The sequence below is a fragment of the Haliaeetus albicilla genome, chromosome 1, assembly GCF_947461875.1.
Source record: "Haliaeetus albicilla chromosome 1, bHalAlb1.1, whole genome shotgun sequence".
Taxonomy (NCBI): Eukaryota; Metazoa; Chordata; class Aves; order Accipitriformes; family Accipitridae; genus Haliaeetus; species Haliaeetus albicilla.
Genome location: NC_091483.1, coordinates 3,174,284 through 3,189,465, shown reverse-complemented (window position 1 = coordinate 3,189,465; position 15,182 = coordinate 3,174,284). Strand labels below are relative to the sequence as shown.

The window sequence follows — 15,182 nt, the reverse complement described above, 5'->3', positions numbered from 1 at the left end:
TCAAAAGAAGACATTTCTAATAGGTCTTGATGCATGTGACACCTCCATTTACTTTTTACCCCGCTTTCTGACAGTCTTCCCTCAGGCTCCTTCCTGGGTTTTCTTCCTACCAAAAATGAAGGCTTTTCTGACAAAATCTGTGCTGGACTAGGACTTACTCTTTTAGACACTTTGAGTTCTCCTGCCATTTGTCATCCAGAAATGTTTAGTGAGGAACTTGTGGAATCAAAAATAAGCTGTAGCAAGCAGAATGCTCAAAGGAAAGAATTTAAAGGTATTTGTTTTCTTCTACTCTCCTTCCTTTCCTCCCCTATTCTCTCTTGTCATGCAAATGAAGCAAAAAAAGAAGACAATCAACAGCTCCACAACTTAAAAAAATAGATATATTATTTAACTTACTGTTTTTTATTTGAAGAGTGGTTTTAATCTAAAAAATTAAGTAGTGATTATGTACAAATGTGCAAGTATCGTTCATATACATGCCAAAATGCTAAGCCATATATTGATTAGGTTTTTAAGTTCCTTCCACGTGCGTGTGCTGAGCAGCAGTTCATCCATCCTCATTTCTCTAAATCTTTTCTCTTCCCTGTGACAATTCCAACTGGTATTCTCTTTTATTCACATACAGAGAAAAGCATCTTTTTGTCACTAGTCATCAACTGCTGCAGTTTCCCCCAGTGTGAAATTAAATTTCCTCATCTTCTGATTCAATATCAAGCCTAAACCCTGCCCCGGTCCCATTCATTAGAAATAGTCACAAATTCCTCAACAGTTTTCACCATGGCCAGCCACAAAGCTGTTTCTGTTGTCCTTAGATCAGTTGTAATGAACGTCAGGAAACAATGGGGACAGCACCATGATGCAAATATCCTCGGTCCTTGTAGCCCTCGTGTCCTTTTCATTTCTTTCAATGATTTCCATATGACTTGTATCCAAAAATCAGTTCTAAACCTCATGTAAACCTCATTTACAATTATGGTGAAAGGATTCCAATAGTAAATATTTTCTTTCCTCTAAAATGTTTCAGCTAGCTGTCTGGTCAGCCCTAAATATATCAGAAATCCTAAATACCTCTTGTTTGTTCTTTCACTTTAAGTCATCATTTTTGAACTATTTTTTAAGACTTTTTTGACTGTCATACAAAGCCTCGTCTACTTAGAAAAGACCTATTACCTTGCACAACTTTTAGCTGTTAGCCTTCCATTCAGCTGGCACAGGAATGAATTCTCCACTGTCGCGGTTTAACCCCAGCCAGCAACTAAGCACCACGCAGCCACTCACTCACTCCCCCCCATCCAGTGGGATGGGGGAGAAAATCAGGAAAAGAAGTAAAACTCCTGGGTTGAGATAAGAACGATTTAATAGAACAGAAAAGAAGAGACTAATAATGATAATGATAACACTAATAAAATGACAACAGTAGTAATAAAAGGATTGAAATGTACAAATGATGCGCAGGGCAATTGCTCACCACCCGCCGACCGACACCCAGCCAGTCCCCGAGCGGCGATTCCCCGCCCCCCCACTTCCCAGTTCCTAAACTAGATGGGACGTCCCATGGTATGGAATACACTGTTGGCCAGTTTGGGTCAGGTGCCCTGGCTGGGCATGAGAAGCTGAAAAATCCTTGACTGTAGTCTAAACACTACTGAGCAACAACTGAAAACATCAGTGTTATCAACATTCTTCACATACTGAACTCAAAACATAGCACTGTACCAGCTACTAGGAAGACAGTTAACTACATCCCAGCTGAAACCAGGACATCCACCTAAGAGCAGACAGAGTAATTTTCACACTTTTATTAAAGAAACAAAATATAAAAGTACCTTCATTTCCTGATAGTCCAATTCTAATTTTCTCTCTTTCTATTGTTACTAGTATTCAGCCTTGTCATTTGCAAAACATTGTATTAAATGTCTGTACTACAGTATCTTATCTTTTTTCCCTCTCAAGTAAAGAGCCATTTATCACAAAAAAACAGAATCAGTCCTAGATGCCAAGTAAAAACTGAGGGAATCTTTGGATCTAAGCCTCTCCAGGGAAATGCAGAATATGGTGTTACAGGGATTGACAAGGAAAGCTGTACCATTTTGGAAGAAAGCGCTTATTAGAACTGTCATTAACTTTTAAAATTTAAGTTATAGTCACGGTTTGGTGTACTGAATATTATTAAAATACTTTTATATGAGGATTATCATACTGTAATGCTCTCAATAATTTTAAATGTTTCTATTTATAACCATTAATTTGATGTTGTCAAGTAGAGATTTAAGCTGTTTGACCTATAATGACTGTCGGACAAAATTTCAGTCACTCATTTTCAAGTATCGAATACATCTCAGGGAAAGGTCTTTCCTAAAGAATATAATGCTGCAGTGTATATGTCAAGTATTCCGTTATATAAATGACCCTAAATGATTTCTGAAAGAGAAATTTATGTTAGAAAATGTACTTTAAAAAGTGAAATGAGCTCATTAAACTTCTGTAAGCAAGATACTAGGATCCTACCTTCTTGCCAAGTGAAAACTTACTGATTCACTAATCATCTTTTGAAAAGCTTATTGAAAACTAAGTCCATTTTCTTGTGCTTTGCATTTGTATCAGGTGTCACTAGATAATTAGTAAAAGCTATAAAAGAAAAGGTAATAAACACGGTTTGATAATAGACATGAAGGAGAAAAAGTTCATGAAAACTCTAAACCACTCCCGAAGTTAGAGTCCCAAACACAACCTCCACAGCCTCACAACAGTTCGTCACTGGTCAGGCACATACACTAATTTTCCTTAACAGGCTGCTGCCAATATGATGCACAGAAGCTCAAGTTGCCTGAGTGCTTTGTGAATAATTACAAGTAGCATATGAGGTTGATGATCCATGGTCTGGCCCTGTCTTTAAGAAGCAAACTCAGTCCCAAAATAATAAGTTCTAAAACTCTGTTAATATACAAATTAGTGTGGGCTAATGACCCATTGATCATACAGGCAATTGGTGGAAAACAAGTCAGCTTGTGATCTAGCCAAGAGTAACCCCACCACTAATGAAAGTCTATTAGACCCATAGGAATACTCTGTGGAATTTCTAGGCTGCTCCAAATGAACTCCAACTGCATTAAAGAGAGGTCTCAGCCACCTCGTTTCAAGTTCAAATACTTGAATTTTTATGCCAATCCTGCCTCCCTGCTGTTTGAGCTGTGCAAGAAATTAAAGTCCATCAAAAGTCTTTCACAGGTCTGAGTCCTCAAAAATACACTTACACCAGCTTGAGAGGAAATCTTACTTGGGCTGCTCCAGATATATGTGGTCAAGCACCAGACTCTGAAATTGAAAAATACAGATCAATTATCTTTCTTGTTGGGTCACCTCAGGTTATCAAAGAGGAGCTCAGGGGCATAATTTTAAAAAGCCAAACAAAGGTCAAGGTGGCCCTCTAGCCTGCCTTACCCACTTTGGTTATTTGTCTTGCTACTGCAGCAATCATGAACTGCAGGCACTGGACGTTTCAGAAGAGGCACAGGCTGAAAACTGAAGACCTGTCCTCTGTCAGCTCCAGTAAGAGTACTGCCTTAAGACTCAAAATCTACCCTCTCTTCATGTAATACATCAGTCCTCTGCAGCAGAAACCCTACCATCAGCAATGGGCAAAGAAAAAATATTAACACATGTATTTTCTTTCCCTCAGCGCTTCACCCTGCTCCTGTTAAGTATCAGCAGAGCTGATGGAATCAATACTAAACACAGTTCATAGAGCTCAGCCTACAGAAATCACCTCATACCAGATGCCAGAAAACAAATACTGAAAATTGCCATCCGTAAGTAGCCCCTCCAATGAATGTGCCCTTTCCAGGGGAATAATTTGGCAACAGCCAACTGCAAACAGAAATGTTTCCATTATTTCATCTGAAGAGAGTGGAACAAGACTCTACTCCCCATAATTCAATAATTTCCAGAGAGGGAAGAGAGTCTGTCCCATTCTGGATATGAGAGGACTCAATGGATGATAAGGCACCTCAGATGCAAGATAACATTTCCATTACTTCTCACTTAAAAGCTCAAGCCAACAGCTGCTGTCTTCTAGGAAGCCATGCTGCAGCACATGCACCCAGCTCACCAAAAGAGCTTGAGATCTGCAGCAGGGTTCAATAACTGGCAGATTATTCTGCCTTTTGTACTCTGATGCTGGGAATAGTTACCAAATGCCATGCCACACTGGGAATAGTTACCAAATGCCATGCCACAATGACAGTGGACTATAGGAAACATGCCACCCATGCCCATCCGCGGCTAGGCAATAATTTTGTTACTCCTACGAGTTCAGCACAGTTCACTTGTCATAGGTCATTGCAATGATCCATATTTTGCTTTAGGATAGTGGATTTCATGCTTTGTAGCTGCTACATCTTGTAGAATGGCTTTTGCTTTCTGAAAAGATACTGGAAAAAATAGTTAATATTTGCTCTGACATTTTAGAAGCTTTAAAGGCTCAATATTCCATACTCAGGAGCAAAGCAATTTAATGACTCCCTTTTTACCCTCGTCTTGCAAAAAGACTTAAAAATCCTAACTCCTGTTGGACCAAATGCCAACAGTAACAGTTAAACAGAAGATGCCATATTCATTTCTATTTGTTGAATTTTTCTATGTAAGAACAATATTTGCAACCCTATAAAAATCCTTTTACAAGTTACAAAGGACATACAAAGGAAAAAACAACCACTTCAAATGCAAGACAGTGTTGCTGTCAGCTGGAAAAAAGCTGATGAATAGAGTAAGAAGTCTCGCAAAGAGACCGCAACAGAAATAACCAGGGGAGATCAACATAAAAGTATTAACAAAATTTGGTGGTATTGCTTGGCCCCATAGTTACCTTCCACAAAAGAACTTTCAGGGCAAATCCACAGATAGAGATAAAGGCTGCCCACCTGGAGATAAAATATTTCTTATTCTTCTTGGTGAAATTAGAATTAGACTCTCAAGCTTTTTTTTCATATAAAAGTCACCCTACTGTGATTAATCTGCACTTTCTCTTGAGAAGGTAATTAAAACAATCACACTTCTATGAAAGCCATGGACTAAATTTTCAAAAACCATCTGATCACTTAACAAGTACTAGTCTCAGTAAAAGGCAGTATACACCACCACTTATAAAAATCTCAGCAAATGGCTAATCCTACCCTTTTTGATCTGGGTGATTGCTACTTTACTATGATTTGAATAGCAGCTGGAGCCGTCCCTCTAAACTCCAGAATAAAAACACATTCTATCCCCTAGATGTTCAGTCTGATTGGCAGCAGTTTTCTACTTTAAAGATGATCACAATATTTCAGAAAGGAGAAAAAAAAATCAGTTTATTAAATCCCCTGTACACCACTCTACTTTAAACAATCCGCACAGTATTCAAGTAGGGGTAAATCACAGGCCCCTTAATATGGCCAGGCACACACAATGTGGGGCTTGTGTGAATGATAATCAGACTCTTTGGTTATAACCTGTGTGTCTTTTAAGCATTCTTTAATATTGTTGTGACTGGTGACCCTGCTAAGATGCTATTGCACCATGATTTAGTTAGATGTGATTAATTTCACATAACCTGTATTATTCTAAATTAGATCAACTTGCTCTGAATGAGTCATTTCTTTCTTTCAATTAGAATATTAAATCATTATTCTTCCTTTTTATTGTTTTGCATAACTCCAGCTAGAAAGGGTAGCACAATGTGCTAAGCAGCAAAAGGCTCATGCTAGCACACTTCTGATGCTTTTATTCATGTTACCACCTGCTATCCCCAAAAATAAAATTTACAGAAGGACATATATCTGCAAAAACAAAGATTAAAAGGTACAGGCAGATTCCACGGTATAATCCTTATGAATAAATTGGTTTAGGGCATTTAACTGAATGCATATTGAAAGTGCCAGGATCAACGGTACACAGAAGCAATTAAATTTTGTGCTTTTAAGGGTTTGGGAGTTGTCTTCTACCTGGCTAAAGATCATGATGATCACTTCTGTGACAGGTTGGCTAATTCACTTTCAGTTAATGTATCTCCATGAATCAAGTGTCACAGCACATAATGTCAGCACATACATGTCATTGCTAGACAATGAAATAGGAACCAAAATTTGTCTGAATGCATTCTGCAAGCCTACACATTAATCTGTAGAATATGGGTTAATCTCCAAACAAGGTTTTGTTAACATCCTAAGGGTTATGAATCAAGGGGGCAGAAAAAAAAGGCTGTCCAGACATTAAAAAGGGAGGACTACCAGTTATCACCTCCTTTAGGCAGCAGGTGTGTAAGAGGAATAGGTACAATTTGTCACAGAGTCACATCAGACTAACAAGGTGGTCAGTGGGCTGGCAAAAGCAGTGGCAAGAATGAGATTGAGGAGAAAGAACAGAAGTGGGAAGAGATAGAGTCTCACTCTCACAGTCCGTGTGGGCAAAAAATGAGTTAATTTCCCCCTTCAAGCACCACCTCAACACTAGGTTATACTTTGCTTTTGAATAATAGGTTAAAAGTGGATCCAGTTCCAAAAGAATTTAAAATATTATTAAATTATTAAATAACCAAATGCCATAACCAACTAGAAAATCATATGTACGTGTAGGATTTTCACTGCCAGTTACAGAATTTCAGCCTAACGCTGAAACAACAAAAAGCTATCATAGGTAGATGCAATCACCAAAGACTAGAGTTTTGGACAATTTTATGTACTCGGGTGATGTTATGCTATAGGAAGCTTTTATAAGTACCTAAACTATCCATAAGAGAAGTGAGATTTGCAGAAGTTGCTAGGTGTTCAGTTGCCATTGCTTTCACCTCTTTTGAGAGCCTGAGGAGACTTGAATCTTTGTATGCTGGTACAACATACACTTCTACAACACTTGAAAAACCTGGCCTCAAGAGCCTTGAGACGCAAAAGAAACTTCCTCAGTGTAATCCAAGGATAAAAAAGGCCAAGAAAGTGGGAAAAAGCAAGTTCATTTAAAAAAAAAGCAGGAGTTTTCTGGAACAAATCTGGGCATTAAAGATTGAATTGTGTAAGTAATCCTGGGAATCTTAAATTAACTGAAGTGCAATGGAACAATCTGATTTTTAAACCGTGTCAGTATCAATAAGCATTTTGGGAACAGTTAATTTTTCACATTACAGAAATGTATTCAGGGCCACTGTGGTCTTTGTTTTGTACGAGTGTGAGTGGTTTACAAAGTAAACACCGTGAAATAAATCTAAACAGTTTTCTCCTGAATGTAATGGAGACAAGAAAAATAGAGCTATGAATCAAATCTTTACCATTTAATATTTCACAGCTGTCATTATATTGTACGCTGCCCACCATGAACTTTTTATATTATTTAGATCATTTTATATGAAAAAGAAAAAGCTCAGAAAATATTCAGCCTGTTAAGGAATCAATGGCAGAGAACTTTGCATTTTTTCAAGGAGTATTTTGACCATGGCTCCATGCACATTTCCAGTCCTTTGTTTGGTAAATGAAGTATTTAGTTGAAACAGGCAAAGACATTTTGCCAAAAAATCCAGTAAATCAGAAAGTCTCATGCCTGAACACAAGTAGGAGGTTTCCCAAATCCTCAAAAGTTAAATCACTTGTGTATTGAGCACCTCATCCATCTCTCCCTGGTAATGCAAAGAGTTTTCTAGAAAAGCTGTATTTGTTTAACAGCCTTGGATAAGCTTGTGTTTGATCCTGCATATTCCCCAGGACAGAGAGAAGAAAGATAAACAGATAGTTCTGCATGCACACAACCCAGACCCCAGGAAAATGCATTACGTTAATTTTTCTCTCTAAATGTTCCTGCATTTTCATACACACAGTCAAGCAAATTAAATCTCTAATCAGTATTTATGAGCATGCAACAGAAATGAGAGCCTGTTTGACCACTCATCAATCCATTTTAATCAAGATAAATACACTAGACCACAGGTGGGGAACCACGTCCTTTCTTGTGGCTGAAAAGAAATTCTAATTTTCTTTTGGGTGCTACTTAAGGTCCACGTACACAAATCCAGCTTTATGACTTTCAGATTGGACTAATTTACCCAGCAATGTCTTGGAACATGGACAGAAGGCACATGGAGTAGTCTGACTTGCATTACCCCAACATATATCTTAGTCCCACTGGGGGATTTCAGACACTTCTCAACTTCAGGAGAGGGTGGAGGGGAAAAAAGAGAAAGGACACTGGCTGGCAACACCGTTTCTATCTTTGACACACCAGCTCCATACAGGGACAAGAGCCCAACTGCCCCATATTTCATAGTGCTGGTAGCAATCCCATCCATTGCCATTAGGTAGCGGTTAGCAAGTCCCTAGGAGCATGGTGGTACCACAAGTTCAAGGCACCACAGGAGCCATGCCCACAAGGATGCAGCAAAGTGTGCTGCTGAGCAGAGGTGAAGTCAGGCACCACAGGCAACGCCAGGGAGAGCAGCACAGGGGCTTGAGGGTACCACTCACAGTGGTCTCCAGCTGAGGGATGGCAAATTCAGATTCCAAGTCACATCCAGCCTAAAGATCACCTAACATTTTGTTATCAAGCCTGAAGATCATCATCCCACTCAAACTGAATTTGAACAGCTTGGTCACACTGTCTGCCCATTGTGGGGAGACACAAGCAAGTTCTGTGCATCCTGGGAGCCAGCCATAAGCAAGCCAGCTACCACACAAAAGACAGATAATCATGTTAATGTAGCACCAAGCCTAAGCTAGTATGACCTCTTGCTACTTAGCTTGAACACAGCTCCACTGCTTCCCCAGCAGAGCTGGTTTTCAGCCCGAGTCTGCTCAAAGCTGCCTAAGAGGATCCTGTAGGATGATGCCAGGAGACAAGCATTGCAGAGCTCCCTTGAAATCTTCCCCCCAGTTCTGAAGGTATTGGGGCCACAGATGAGGCAAGTGTTTAACTTCTCAGTAAATCCCTAGAAAAGTTTTCCTAAAGTTTGAGGTTTTCCATTTCTCCCATATCCAGAACAAACTACCGGCTTCAGTCCCAGATGTAACATCAGTGAACAAAGATTGGTTTTAATAAGGAACTCTTCTTTATGTTAGAAAGAACAGAATAACAACAGCAGTTAATAGCACGCATGTCCCCCATGCAAGTGCTTGTGATGCCTCTGGAATGCAATATGGCACAGCCCACAGACTCTGTCATCAATTGACATTCAAATGCTTGACAACGGAGAGCAGTAAAATGTTATTGAGAGGGAAGCCGAGGTACAGAGAGACATGATTTTCTAAAGGTTAATCCATAAACAAAACCAGGCATGGGACTCAGGCATTAGGCCAGTGTTTTGTCCACTAGACTGCAACTCCCCCCTGCCATGGGAAATCTGTTGCGTAGGTTTTCTTTTCTTCCCATCAGCTCTTGCCTAAGATAAAGTGTGTGCCACTAGATGACATGTGCACCCTGACATGGGGCCACAGGGAAAGAGAGTTCGCATCTGAACAGCTCCTCTTTCTCCCACCACGCAGTGAAGTATCTTGCCCTGTACAGCTGTGCAGAGGGTACCAGGCCAGGCTGGATCATGCTGGGAAGAAGGTCTAGACAAGGTGGAGAGAAGGGGAGGAAACAGGGAAAGAGGACTGCATGCCACCTCCTGGGTAGGGAGAAGTGCTGCTCTGCCTTTTGTGAGCTGCTAGGTCATAACAGATGAGCCTTGGGGAAAACTGCTAGTCCCACACCCAAATACCACATCCCCCAGATAGGAGGGTTTGGCAGAGGACAGACAAGCCCACATGTTCTTTATGTCGGCCTGTGCAGTGCAGTGACAGGTCTGTGTGTCTCTGACAAGCTGATAGCAAAGCAAGCACTAGTAGAGCCTTTCCAAAGGAGCTTTGTGCTGGCAACTTTGGTGTCTCCAAGCAACCATGCTGTGTAGATGCACTGGGCAGCCCTCCAGCCTGACTGTTTAGAAACAAGAGGATGTTTTGCATAGGACAACTCATGGGAACAGTCTTCTGTAGCCCAGCAGCAACTCAGTGTAACCTCATCTCAGAAAGGGCTTGAAATAACTGCAGAGAGAATTTGATTGCTCTTTTCAAATGCCTAAAGAACATAAACAGTGGAGAACAAGAAAAGCTGTTTAAGCTGAGAAACTCAGCTGGGCCAAAAACAGACATCAGGAATAATTTTAGTTTAAGAATCAGGAAAAGTCAACATTTTTACAAAATCTTGCCACTGCATCAGCCTATGCTATGCCAGTATGTTGAACACAGGATGCACTGATTCCTCTCAGTTTAAAAGCCATCAAGCCAAAGTGGAAAGGGCGCAGAGAAGGACGGCTAATGGTACCAAGTTTTCTCACGTCCAAAAGTCTTCAACTTGCAAAGGTATGATTAAAGGGAAGAGAGAATAGAAGTCTATAAGAAGAATGCTGAGTGACAGAAGCTGGTGAAGTGAGCATGGTTGTTTCTTAAAAAAAAAATGAAGCAAACATTAAACAAAGTGAAAAACACAGCACAAAGCAAAACTAGCAGTTAACAGGTTCAAAACAGCAAAGAGATCTTCCTCCACGTTAACATAGTTACATGGGTTCCAAAAGTGACCAGAGCAATAAGGAAAGTAAAATTTGACAATGCATAAATACTACCTGATGTGTTTATTGCTGCAGTGGAAAACTCAGCTGAGGGAGTACCAGTGCATACTTGTCCCGCATTAACATGCTTGCCTAAACTGCTCTCAGATACACCTAATGAACTGCATGGATTTTCAATCTCATGCACTGTGGCCATCCTTTACTTCTTATAAAACTTCTCAGAGTAAGGTTACTGAACAACTTGCCAACAAGAGCAGAGGATGCAAAGCTTTCAAAAGTAGAGACAGATTAGTTTCTGTAAGGGATTGCATGATGTAGTAGATACAATATTGCAGACACACTGCAATATCAAAATCATTAAGTCCCATTTGCTTCCAGTCCTGTGCTCCTATATCTTCAGATTTACTCTATCACCTGAATCAACAGGTATGTTGCTTATTTGCCTGTATTTGTGACCACTGCAACACCCGACTGCAGTTACATTATTTATATAGCTTGCCCTTTTGCTGAAGGATTTGCCTGGTTATATTTTCTATTTTCAAACTGAAAGTAGCATAAAATATTAAAACCACAATTCTGAGAAGACAAATAGCAGTTAGGTTTTAGGTTATCATTAAGTCCATTGTCTTGAAATATTAAATGCCTCAACAAAAAAAATCAGTAACTTGGCCCAAATCAGAAAATAGAGATGATCGTGCCTTGTCATTCACAACTCTGGCAAGCTGCCAAATCCTGCTCATTCAGGTTTTCATTCATTGCTAACTCCAGGTTCCAGGCTGACAGGACTTGACAAGCTTTGGAAAGTGCTCTCCCGTGACTTTTAGCCACAGAAAAGTAAAAATCAACCCAAACCAGGAATTATAAAAAGTTTTCCACTTCCTATGAGAGTCACTAAATGCAAAAAAAAAAGCCTTAAGACACAACTACGTTCAACTGGAAGGTGTCCCTTCCATGTCACTGCCCAGCCTACCTGACATGAGTTGCCACTTCAGTCTGAGACCCTGGCACACCAAACAGGGAAACAGCTGTATGATGGATGATGTCTGTGGTGGTGCCATTGCTGTGAAAATGGCTCCTGATCTGCTAGCAAAAAACACATCAGTAAGATATATTAAGCAGACAAACTGAGGCCTGAGGGAGATCGAAGGAAAAGCAGGATGCCTGCAGTAATCTTTTCTCTAGTGCAGGCTCCAGCTGACTTGCTGTCTGCTGCACAGTCTAAGGCCTAGGCAGAGGACTCTCTGCCAGAGGACCTATTTATGAGTTTTGTTCACAGATGGCAGAAACCTGCCTCACCTTGTGTTGGTGGGACAGGGAGGGATGGAGGAACATAGGATAGAGGAGAGAGGGAGCAGGAAGTGATTACTGGACATGGAAGTACCATTTTCAATTATCACTGATTTTATATCATACAGCTGAACTTTGCCTGCATTCAGGATGAACATGTCATTTTCTAATTACTCTGTCTTCGATATCCTCAAGTTAATGGCAGCCAAGCTATTTCAGTGCACAACTGAAAAAGAAAATGATTTTTTAAACTGCATTGGTTTTCTGCTTATCAGGAAGAATGTAAATCATTTCTTTTGGAAAAAAAAAAATCTGCAACTTAAACAGTTTTTCCTTAATACATTTTCTACCTAAAATTACATTTTAAATTATTACATTTTTTAAACATAACTTAGAATTTTTAGAATTGCATATTTAGCACCAACATTGTAAAGAAGGAAAACCACTGAATGAAGAAAGTCACTGACTGAAGAACTGGTAATGGAGTTTTTTGATAGCTGTCAAAATGAACTATATTGAATTGATCCTAAAAACTAAAATTCACTGCAAATCAGCTTACCATAATAGTTATCACTCAGTGCAGGTCAGCCTTTCTTTGCAAAAGAGTTAAGTGTGAATGCAAAAGGAAAGTAAATTCAGTTATTAAAACATGATTGCTTGCCCACTGCTTTAAATCACACTGGTTTATATCAGTCCTCATTATTTATTGTTATCTTTTTGCCTTTGGCAAAGTATCATTGAGGACCTTTTCTTACCATTTCCATGAAAAAAAACTAAAAAAATATGTATTTTCCAGAAGACTTTATTATGGTTTTTGTAATTCAGAGGCAAAATACGTACCATGACAATCAGACACTCAGCATTTAATATTTGATAACATTAGAGACCTTCAGAGAACAATCAGTCAGATTTTGAGATTTCATCTGAGAAGGGCATATCCGTCTTTTCTCAGCTTTACAAAACTCTGGTAACTCTAGAGATTACCCTTCCTTATCATGAGTACTGCTACAGAACAGCACTGCAGAAAAGTTCCGGCTAACATATTTTTTTCTTGCCATCTCTGAAGATCTCCCAGAGCCCTTGACTGGAACTCTTTTCCATTTTAATATGGTTTACTGGAAACATTGTTATAGACACAAGCTGAAAGCTGAAACACTCAGGGCAACCAGATACCTAAGAAATATTCCAGGAGAAAGTGGTCCCTGTTTCACCTGCCCCTGGTCCACTTTAGTTTTCCAGTTTAAACTAGCTACTCACCTTCTCGAGTGTTCTTAGGAAGTTTGGAAAGAGCTATCAGCTTCTCTCTCAGACATTGTTTTGTTGGCTATTTGCAAGAAAGATAACTCTGGAGGGAACCTCACATCTGTCATTTGTCAGTTCTGTTCTTTTTGTATTTAAAGCCATGACTCATTTAGCTGAGGTATAAAACATAAATAAACAGCACGTCAGACAGCAAGGGGTAGGTTGGCTGGGTATCCCTTTTTGTCCTTTTTTTCCTGTCACTTAAATCACAAAAGGGCTGCTTTCTTCTGACCACAGTGCAGCTTGCAAGCCTCTGGGAGTAAGAAAGCCGTAAACATTTTCCAGAAGAACTGTAGTCCCTTGGCAATCTGGTGTGCGCAAGTAGCTGAAGAGCAATTATTTTTTCATTGCCTTTTTCCAGACCTCTCATAGGTAGTCCACAGAGTGCAAGCCAAGCCTTCCTTGTCGCATAGGCTGCCCTGTGTGTGTGCTGGTGTAATGCATGGGCAGTTAGTACTGGCAGTGCCACCAGAGGAAAGGATACCCGAAACTTGAGTGAGTTCCTAAGAAACACTACAAAGTAATTAAAACGGTAATATTGTGATGATAGACAAAACAAATACCTCTGAAATTGACTCCTTGATGTTGTCATAGGCTGAGCACACTAGTATCAAAAACCTGCTCTAGTTAGCTGGCATGTGGGAATTACTTTATACCACATCCCTTAAGATTATTTTTTTTGATAGATCCATTCCACACATACCTTTTCCATGTGTTGAATTTACTATATGCTTCAAAAAAATTGCAACACTTTATATTTAAAACACTTTCAATGAATGCTTCTTTTGGCTGAGCCTGAATTCAAAGTTGCAGCAAGGGCCATCGGGTTCTTCTCTCTGTTGTGAAACAAGACAATTCACCTTTGAAAACAGGTCCATGTTGTACAGCTAGGTAAAGGAAATTCCTTGCTACCATTCATCTGTTGGCCCTTATTAAACTACTTATGTTGGGACTACAGTAAATATCTTCAAAGTCTATCATAAAACCATGTGGTAAACACAAATGCCATCATTTACTGACAAAACTGAGTTTTGTGGCAATACAATTTTCATTATACTGAATAAATGCGTATTTAGTAACTTTGACTCAAATGACATTTACGTGTGACTGTTGTTCAAAAAAAACCTTGAAAATAAATGGTAGGAGGACCAAATCAGCTTTATTTTTTCTCTTGTTAACCTTATACACCAGGCCTACCCTTGGAAAATAATTCTCTAGCTTGCTTTTAGCAAACCCACATAACCGTGTGCCAAACTGTGATTTTATTTGGTCAAGCTAGACTAGGTAACTGGGACTTTTCACAGATTTCTATGTGCCAAAAACTGCAGCTTGAAGAATACAGTTTGATTCAAGTAGCTGTCATAGCAGCTTTTTCCAAAATTAGCAAAGTTATTTCAGTCATCTTGTTTGTTATTCCAGAAATAATGATTATGATCTTGAATAATTGCCCACAGTACACAATCTGTACTTACGGCTAGTATATTTCCAATAAATAGTTTGAGCAACTACAGCTATCTAACAGTGAATATTCTTCCCAAGACTGAGATTCGGAAAATTTCCGTATATGCTACCTTGTTATTACAGTTCATTACTAATTTTTAATACCAGACTGATTCCATTCTCACTTCAAGTTTTTACATAGGGCCGTAGGTAACACATAGTGATAGGACTGATCCATTTTAACAATGTTTTCCAACCAGCCTAGGAAATGTCATCCAACCTGTTTCATAGGTTCATGGTGAATTTATTAAATGAAAAAAATAACACTTAGAAAGAACATCCAGTTTTGAATGGAATTCACAGTGAAACTATAAGATATAACTCGTGTGTGCTTCAGGAACACACCCTACTTTCAAGTGCCATGTAACAATTGCAACATTGGCTTATCTTTCAAGCCAACCCATGAACATTCAGGCACCTTTTGGGGTAAAAACAACAGCAGTAGCAAATCTATGCACAAGTTTCCAATGCTTCTCAAAACTCTGCCTAAGTTACCATCCTGTAATTGGGGGTTTTGGAGAAACAGGAAGAC

General features: G+C 39.4%; 2 long non-coding RNA genes across 2 annotated transcripts in view; both read right to left on the bottom strand.

Annotated features, from left to right (window-relative positions):
* Positions 1–384: 384 nt before the first annotated feature.
* On the bottom strand, positions 385–3,699 carry LOC138690177 (uncharacterized). The gene is made up of 2 exons (XR_011329109.1): positions 1,766–3,699; positions 385–1,226 (listed from the first exon to the last, which is right to left on the bottom strand). It is a non-coding gene; the product is annotated as an uncharacterized lncRNA (long non-coding RNA).
* Positions 3,700–12,718: 9,019 nt separating this feature from the next.
* LOC138690056 (uncharacterized) overlaps positions 12,719–15,182 on the bottom strand; it is a 61,671-nt gene continuing 59,207 nt past the window's right edge. The window contains exon 4 of the long non-coding RNA XR_011328959.1: positions 12,719–13,986. This is a non-coding gene — a long non-coding RNA (uncharacterized lncRNA). The remainder of the gene's footprint in view (positions 13,987–15,182) is intronic.